Here is a 7,918-nt window from a genome sequence, read left to right on the forward strand (position 1 = left end):
GTCTGAAACAGTACCACTACAAAATCAGGCATGTCAAATTGAATACTGGAGAATGAATTTGTAGCATTTTTTATTATATCTGCTTTGTATTTAAGACCATAGCTGGCCTCATACTCAACAACAGGGATTCTTAGCTCCATAGTCTGAATAATGCATTTGCCTGCATCTGGTAGGGTATTAGGCAGAGCTTCCCCTGTAGAGTTTATTGTGCTGTACCTCATCAAGGCATTGTTATCATTTGCAGCTCTTCTAAATGTAATTCTTAACCCACCCTTCCACATAATATCTTTGAAATCTGAGAAGAATCCTGGCAACAGGCGCATGGGGAACAGCACTGTGTGGTTTTTAGATAATATCTTATCACCAGCCTCGAATCCTCCTATTTTGTAGTATGAAGCCTCGGTTTTGGATAATTTTAATGTGGCCAAAGCTGTGGAGGTAATGCCGGGATAATCCACTCTGTTTATAACAACACCATGTTTTCTGATCTCAATTTCAGAGAATAGATGTGGCACAAAATTGTCTACAAGTCTTATATTTGAATTTGCCGGATAAGCTGTTCCATCGAGCTTTACAACATCAAATTTGATGTATAGATCTGCTCTGTGGGGGTGTATAAATCCATCCCCTACATCAAGATCAACCTCGATTTCTGTGTTGGGTTGATTTAAATTTGCAAATGTCCTCCTGTTTGGAGGGAATGATTGTAGCTCATAACTCTCAATATTTTCCATTGTATGTATTTTTATTTAAATGTTAATCTCTATGATTGCAGTTGTTGTGGCTCCAGCAAAATCAACTAATTCTTCTTTTTCATTAGTGACCATCAATTCAATATAATCTATTCTATTATGGCACACAGGAAAATATAATGTTGGTGATGGATTGTAGATAATAGGCTCCATGAATTCAGAATTAGGCTTGAATGTTGCAATGATGCCTGTTTGTTTGTGAGAGCCTATGCCATTTGATTTGGTTATCATACCCTCAGCCACATTACAGTGAATATTCAGAGTTTCTATGGCTAAGAATTTGGGTATATTCATAGCAGTGTGTTTGATGCCTGGTTCAAGTTTTGTGTTGTTCTCAAAGCCTAACAGCTCTCCTATAGTACCCAGATTCACTATTTCTGCGGCAGATACAATTTCTACTCTGTGAGTGACAGAATTTTGACTTAACACTACACCTCTGGGTAATTGAGCATTTAAAGTGGATAGATTATATTGCCCTGGAGTGATGACAATTTTTTCATCCCCTACTGCAATTGTATTGTTGTGGTGTGTAATATTGGGGATCAGGTACATGCCATAAAATGCCCTGAGAGCTATTGTTTTGGGATACACAATGTCATCATGCAATTTGAGTTTCAATATTGAATTTTGGCTGGTGAGATGAAATACCCCCATGATGTTTCAGATACCACAAGGCTTTTTGAAAATCTTCAATTAATGGTTTATTTATTTGAGACATATATCTAAGAACTGATAAACACAAATGTCCACAATTAACATCTTTGAAGTTTTGAACACGGGCATTATTGTAATAAAGATTAGGTGAATTTAGATATTTTATTAAATTTTCAGGTGGAACACCTCCAAATGAATCAAACACAAATGCCTCGTTTTTTAAATATTTAAGATAACAGATCCAGTGAATGCCCTGATTTTTGTACTTATCCAAATTAACAATGCCACACTCTTTGTTGAGTGGTTGTTCTGGTAAAGAATCAGACATGTACACACCTCTAAAATGTTTGATGCCTAATGGCTTGATTAAAGCTTCAATATCTTGGTTTGTAAGCGGCTCTTGTTTTTTTTAAACTTATTCATGGCTTTTTTAACACCTTTGCCTTTTTTCTCCATTGCCAGGTTATGGCGCTTCTGCTCATCTAATTCTGCCCTATTTTTCTTGGCATCTATTACTGTTTTTGCTATGGCGGCTGAACCCCCAGCCAAGCTCCCCACAGCCCCGAGAGCAGCTAAGATGGCAGGGATGGTAAATATGAATCCCCCCACATGTGATTTTTTTCTTGATTGCTGTAATTTTTTTAATTGGGGGGTACTAAGCAACAATTTCATACCATGCCCCTTTGCAATACAAGAATTTTTTTTCTTGCGCTGCTTCTTGGTCAAAAGACTGTCAATAGTTTTAAGAGATTTAAGACCTGCATAAGGTATTTGATACATAACACCCTTGGCCTTCATTGTAGGTTTATTATATACATATTCACAACCCCCACCCCAATTTTTGTTTGGTGCTCATAGCTATAGTAGTCCCCAATGCTGCTATTTTTTCACTTAAAGAAGCATCTTTGCTTACAAATCTACCAAATGCAGCCTCTTCTAATTTCTTGTCTGCAACATGTCTCTTGTCAAGATCAGAATGTGTGTTGTATGCTATGTCATGGTCTCTACAAGCAGCATCTAAGGGATTAACACCAGGATCACCTCTGTTTAATCTATGGTCCAATTTTGTACCGGGACCACAATATTGATAGCCTGGAATGTGTAGTTCAAATGGCAGCTTGTTTATAATGTCATTAACAAGGCCCCGACCCTCAGAAATATTCCAAAATTTAGGTGGTAGAGTATTAATTATTTTTATGAGATATCCAATCCCCTTAGTGTCATTCACTATAAAATTAGACAATTTGGTGCTTATCATGTCCATAATTCCAACCTTTTCATTGTAAAAATTGTTGTTCCCAGCATTTTCCTCCCCAGCTATTACCAGCAACCTATCTACAAGTTTCCTGACATCATCAACCCACACAAATTCTTTAGGCAGGGTGTTGTATTGTTTGATTCCACTGCCAGTCTTGATCTGTGACCATATGGGCTTGATTAAATTATTGTATTTTGCCCCACTGCTCGACTTCACTCTTTTTTGTGTGGGATCATTGTTCTGGTATAGAGCATCTGATTTTATTAATATTTCTTTGTAATCCTCATAATCTTGATCTGTATAGCTGCCAGGTCTCTTCCTAGTCATCAATTCCCACAATCCAGGTGTTCCGGTGTACTTAACAAAAGCACCTTTTTCTCCGAGACGAGATTCTGAATATACAATTATATCATCTCCCATAAATGTTACTCTGAAATTGCCAATTCTATGTATGATGCTCCCATCAAGCTCTGTGTCAGCATATAAGCCAAACACCTCATCTTTATTGTCTTTAGGTGTTGTTAAATATTTTTGAGCAAGAAGACCCAATTCAATAGGATCCTGACTAGCTTCAATTCTTCTAGGAGGACTAGGTGTATGAATACTGGAAAGTGGGGTGAATGGATAATCTAATATGTTCCTTGCAGCTACAGGTACAAGCTCTGTGAGCAAATTTTGATTCTGCTCTGTAACAGTTTTGATATTCTTACCTAAATTATTAATAGCATCAATTACAGGCTGTTCTGTTTGTTTGTGTTTTTCATAAATTCCTCGGTTCTCTGATTTCCATCCCTTAAATCTTTTTACAAGATAATCTCTTAATTTAAGATCATCAATTATTGGCCTTTTCATGTTTATTTATATACGTCTCAACGTCTAGAAAATGTTTCAACGTCTAGAAAATTGTTGATTTTATTTCTGTATTTACCAGTTTTAGGTGTTCTTGTCATATCAATTGTGACAAAGCCATAACTGTCCTGGCTCCAGCACTTGCTGCAAAACTTGGAAAAATCATTGTAGCTCAGGTCCCCACCTACATATTCATCATGTATGTGTTTGAGGTTGGTATGGTCTTGATGAAACACACATATAAAATTGCTGTTGTCTCGGATCAGTTGCTTGGGTATTTTTGAAAAAGTCTGTGCCAGGTAGAAGCAATCAATGTTTTTGTGCCGGCCCTGTGTAAAGAAATTCCTAACCTTGTTTTGATTATCCAGTATAATATCATCAAACACAACAACAGAATTATCGAGACATTCATCAAGTGGCTTAACATCTGGTTCAAAAGTGGCTATATCCAGTCCATCATATAGCTTCATCAGCTGCTGATATTTTAATTGTTCCAAGCTCTTAGAGAAGATATACAAGTGCCTGTTTTTCCAGTCTAACCAGTTGGGTGCCAATAAAAAATTATCAACTAATAGTGTAGTTTTACCACAAGCAGATGGCCCAACAATAAGACACCTAATATTATCAGGTAACAATTTGCCATTTCTCTTATTCTGTTGTTCAGGTTCTGGGAGCCTTTTTATAACATCCCAGGTGTTCATATTATCACTTTGTTTGCATCGATCCAGCTGTTTTCCGGATGACCCAGCCATTTGACAAGTAATTTGTTGCCTTTTCTGCGGATGATTTTTTCTATGAGATATGTGTCAGGCTGTTTAGTTTTGCTGAGCTCTTGTTCATAGAACCTGCCTTTGAGAATTTCTCCTCTGTGATCCTTTATTATATATGTGTTAAGGGTCCCGGGTTTAACCTGAACCACTGTAAATAATTCTGTGCTCCAGTTTCTTGTAAAGCCTCTCTTGAATAAGTGCTTATATTTACTAATTCTTACTTGATCCCCTACCCTGTATTTGGCCTTTCTTGTTGTTGGCTGGTATCTAGGATAATAAACAGTGCTGATCAATTTTTGCTCATCAGATGAGCTTATTACTTCAGAGGGTTTCATGTTGATTGTGGAATGGACCGAGTTGTTATATTTATGTAGAAGTTCTGGAAGAATATTAATCCATTTATAATTACCTTGAAGTGTGAATTGTTTATACATAAGATCTTTTAAGGTTCTGTTGAATCTCTCTACAATTGAGGCTTTGAGATCACTGTAACTCGAATAATGTTTTATTGCCTGGCTTTTAATAAATTGTTGAAACACAGAATTATAAAATTCTTTGCCATTATCTGTTTGCAAATAGCGCGGGGATCTTCCACTCTGATTGATGATTGTTCTAAAAGCTTCTGTAACACATGTTCCAGTCTTGGATTTGAGTGGCACAGCCCAGGCAAATTTCGAAAATGTATCTATGACAGTGAGTAGATACTTGTAGCCCTTGTTGATTTTGTCTAAGTTTTTCAACTGCCCACTTGCCATTTCAATCAAGTCGCTTTGCCATAAATCATCTATGCCCTTTGTGACTACTGGCAGTCTCTTAAAATTATGTCTGGCTTGTCTGTGTAATTCATCAACAATAATTTTTCTAGACATAATATGTAAACAAGAATATTGCAACTATAGGGTGTTCAGCAGCTGAAACTGCAGGATTTTCTAAATATAATTTGTCCCCTATCTGTATTTTAAATTCCAGAGTGCCATCATCTTCAGTATAGGCTGTTTCCAATGTATTGGGATCTGTAAAATCCTCCAATTCTACACTGGTGATTTTCACTTTGTTGTTAGCATTTGTTATTGATAAGGTGGGGTAGTGGTGTGCCTGTGGCTGTAGCCAATATTTGATCTTGATTGGTCTCAATGTGCCCCCAACAAAAAATTGGTAATAAAATTGTGCAGGGGACAGCATATATATTTTGCCTCCTGGTGTAAATGGAGAATCATATTCTTTGTTGGGGATGCTGTACAATTCAAGAATTACTGAATGTTTTGGATTCTCGATTATGCCTGTTATTTCCTTTTCTGCTGTGAGCAATCTGCTTGTTACAGATTCAAGGTGCTCATTGATAGTTCTAACAATCTCATCGTGCCCCGGCTTGATTCTTATGTCAACAGCAAGTTTTTTGTATTGTTGCACAATTTCTTGGAGCTGGGTGGCAAAAACAGACAGAGCATTTGCTTGATTAGATTCCATGGTTCCTAGCTGTTGCTTGATATTAGCTACAATTTGTTGCAAATTTTCAACAACTGCCAATTTTGAATTTTGAGCTGTAAGATCATGGACCTGTCTTCTGATATCCTCAAACAGGGCATGCAGTTCATTAATATGTTGATTTGTTGGTAGAGTGGCCACTGTCTGAGTGAGATGTTTGATCTCTGCCTGGATATTCTTGATATCTTCTGATTTCAATATCCTATTCACTGCCCTCTTTATATTTTTAAGTTCCTGTGATGTAGGAAGATTTGACACTGTATTTTGCAAAAATTCAAGTGCCAATTTTACATTGTGTAATTCAGAAGCATCAGCCACATTTTGCATAGCATTTTGGAGCAGGGCTATATCAGCCTGAGAGGGTGTGGATTGTTGTAAAATTTCAAGTTTTGTTTGGATATCATCGATCAAGTGATGAAAATGAGACAGTTCAGATTCAGTGTTGAGGTTTTCAAGCTTTGTGATTTGTTGCTGGACACTGACAAGGGTATCTACAATCCCAGGCAATCTGGATTCTAGTACATTTGCCAAATCACTTTGCACTGCTGCTATTGTACCTTCAAGATGGGTTATGGAACTTTGAATTTTTCCAAAATCTTCATATGTTTCAAGTTGCAGCTTAATATTTGCTACACTGCGAGTTATTGCATTTAAAGCATCAGAAGATGGCAAATTGTTCATAAAATTTTCAAGTGTCTCAATTTTTTCTTTAACCTCGGCTATGGCATTGTTCAGAGGATCCAGATTAGGTATTTGGAGTGACTGAATCTGTTCTTTTAGAGTGGAAATTACTAGATCAAAATCTTCTTGCGATTTTATGCTTTTGACAATTGTTTGGAGTTGTGTCTGGACATTATTTATCTGCTCTTCCAATTGCTGTTTCAATTGCTCAGAATTGGTGGCCTGGGTCTTAAATTTGGTTTGAAGAGCTGCAACTGCTTCTTCTAAACTTTGAAAATTATCTAATGTCGCCAAATCAGTATATTTCTGAAGCAGCAGTTTAAGTTCAGAATCAATTTTAAGAAGAGGGTCCATGCATTGTGATTGCAAATTTGTAATTTCTAATTGAAGACTGGCATTGAGTGTGGTTTGTAAAGCTTGTAAATCACTTCTTAATTTCTTGACTCTGACATCAAGCATCAGAATCTCATCACTGTGATCTTCATGTCTTGTATGGCCAAAAATATCATTAGGCATTTTGTTTAGTAGTTATTTATTATAGAGTATCTGATTCTTAATTCTATAAAAAAGGGTATAAGCTTATCATAGGATCCAGGGACCTCAATATATAAGCAGTCACCAGCAGAAACAGTATAAACAGTGCCAGAAACCATGTTTGAGTGCTTAATTCTGTAAATATTTCTCCCTACTGAAATTTTAACATCACCCTCAGGGGTTGTAATAAATTGCAATTGCCCACCTACAGGTAATTGGTAATGATTTAAATTATTGTTAAATATGTACAATGTTTTGCCTGTTTCATCATCAACATCTGTAAGTATGCTGTTCAGATGAATAATTAACAAGCCACTCAGTTTAGATATTATATCAGGAGAGGGTTGTGGTGTTGGCAGCTCCATAATAGCCCGTTTTTTGAACCCAAATAAGTTCATAGGCATGTTTATTTATTTCAAATCATGCTCTGTGCTTGGGCATTGATTCCCATTTTTCAAATCACAATGACCCCATGGTAAAGTATGTATTCCACATGATAAAATGCATCTCTTATCATCACGTGGGTCCAGAGCCACTTTTCTTACAACATTTGAAGTCAACAAGTGATCCACACTCTGAATTCTGGATTCCGATGTTCTGATTAAACTCTGGGATTTGATGCAATTTTTATAATCTTCAAATTGGAGCTCTTTTTCCACAGCTATTTTGCCAATGCCCTTAGCCTTTTTGACAACAGCACTACATGTTTTAAAACTGTACATCTTGGCACTTAACCCAGCAAATTCCACAATAACATCACCAAGTGTCTCATCTTTTAACTTGCCGGGCACTTTTTTGTTGTGGTGTTGAATATTCAAATAGTCTGGCAATTCACTGGTATCAAAATATTGAAACAATTCAGGCTGTGACATATCTTGATAAACATCTTCTGTTTTAATATCAAGAATAAAACTATCCGTGTCCATGTACATCAG

Source organism: Lepisma saccharinum, chromosome 17, assembly GCF_977018435.1.
Source record: "Lepisma saccharinum chromosome 17, izLepSacc3.1, whole genome shotgun sequence".
Classification (NCBI taxonomy): domain Eukaryota; kingdom Metazoa; phylum Arthropoda; class Insecta; order Zygentoma; family Lepismatidae; genus Lepisma; species Lepisma saccharinum.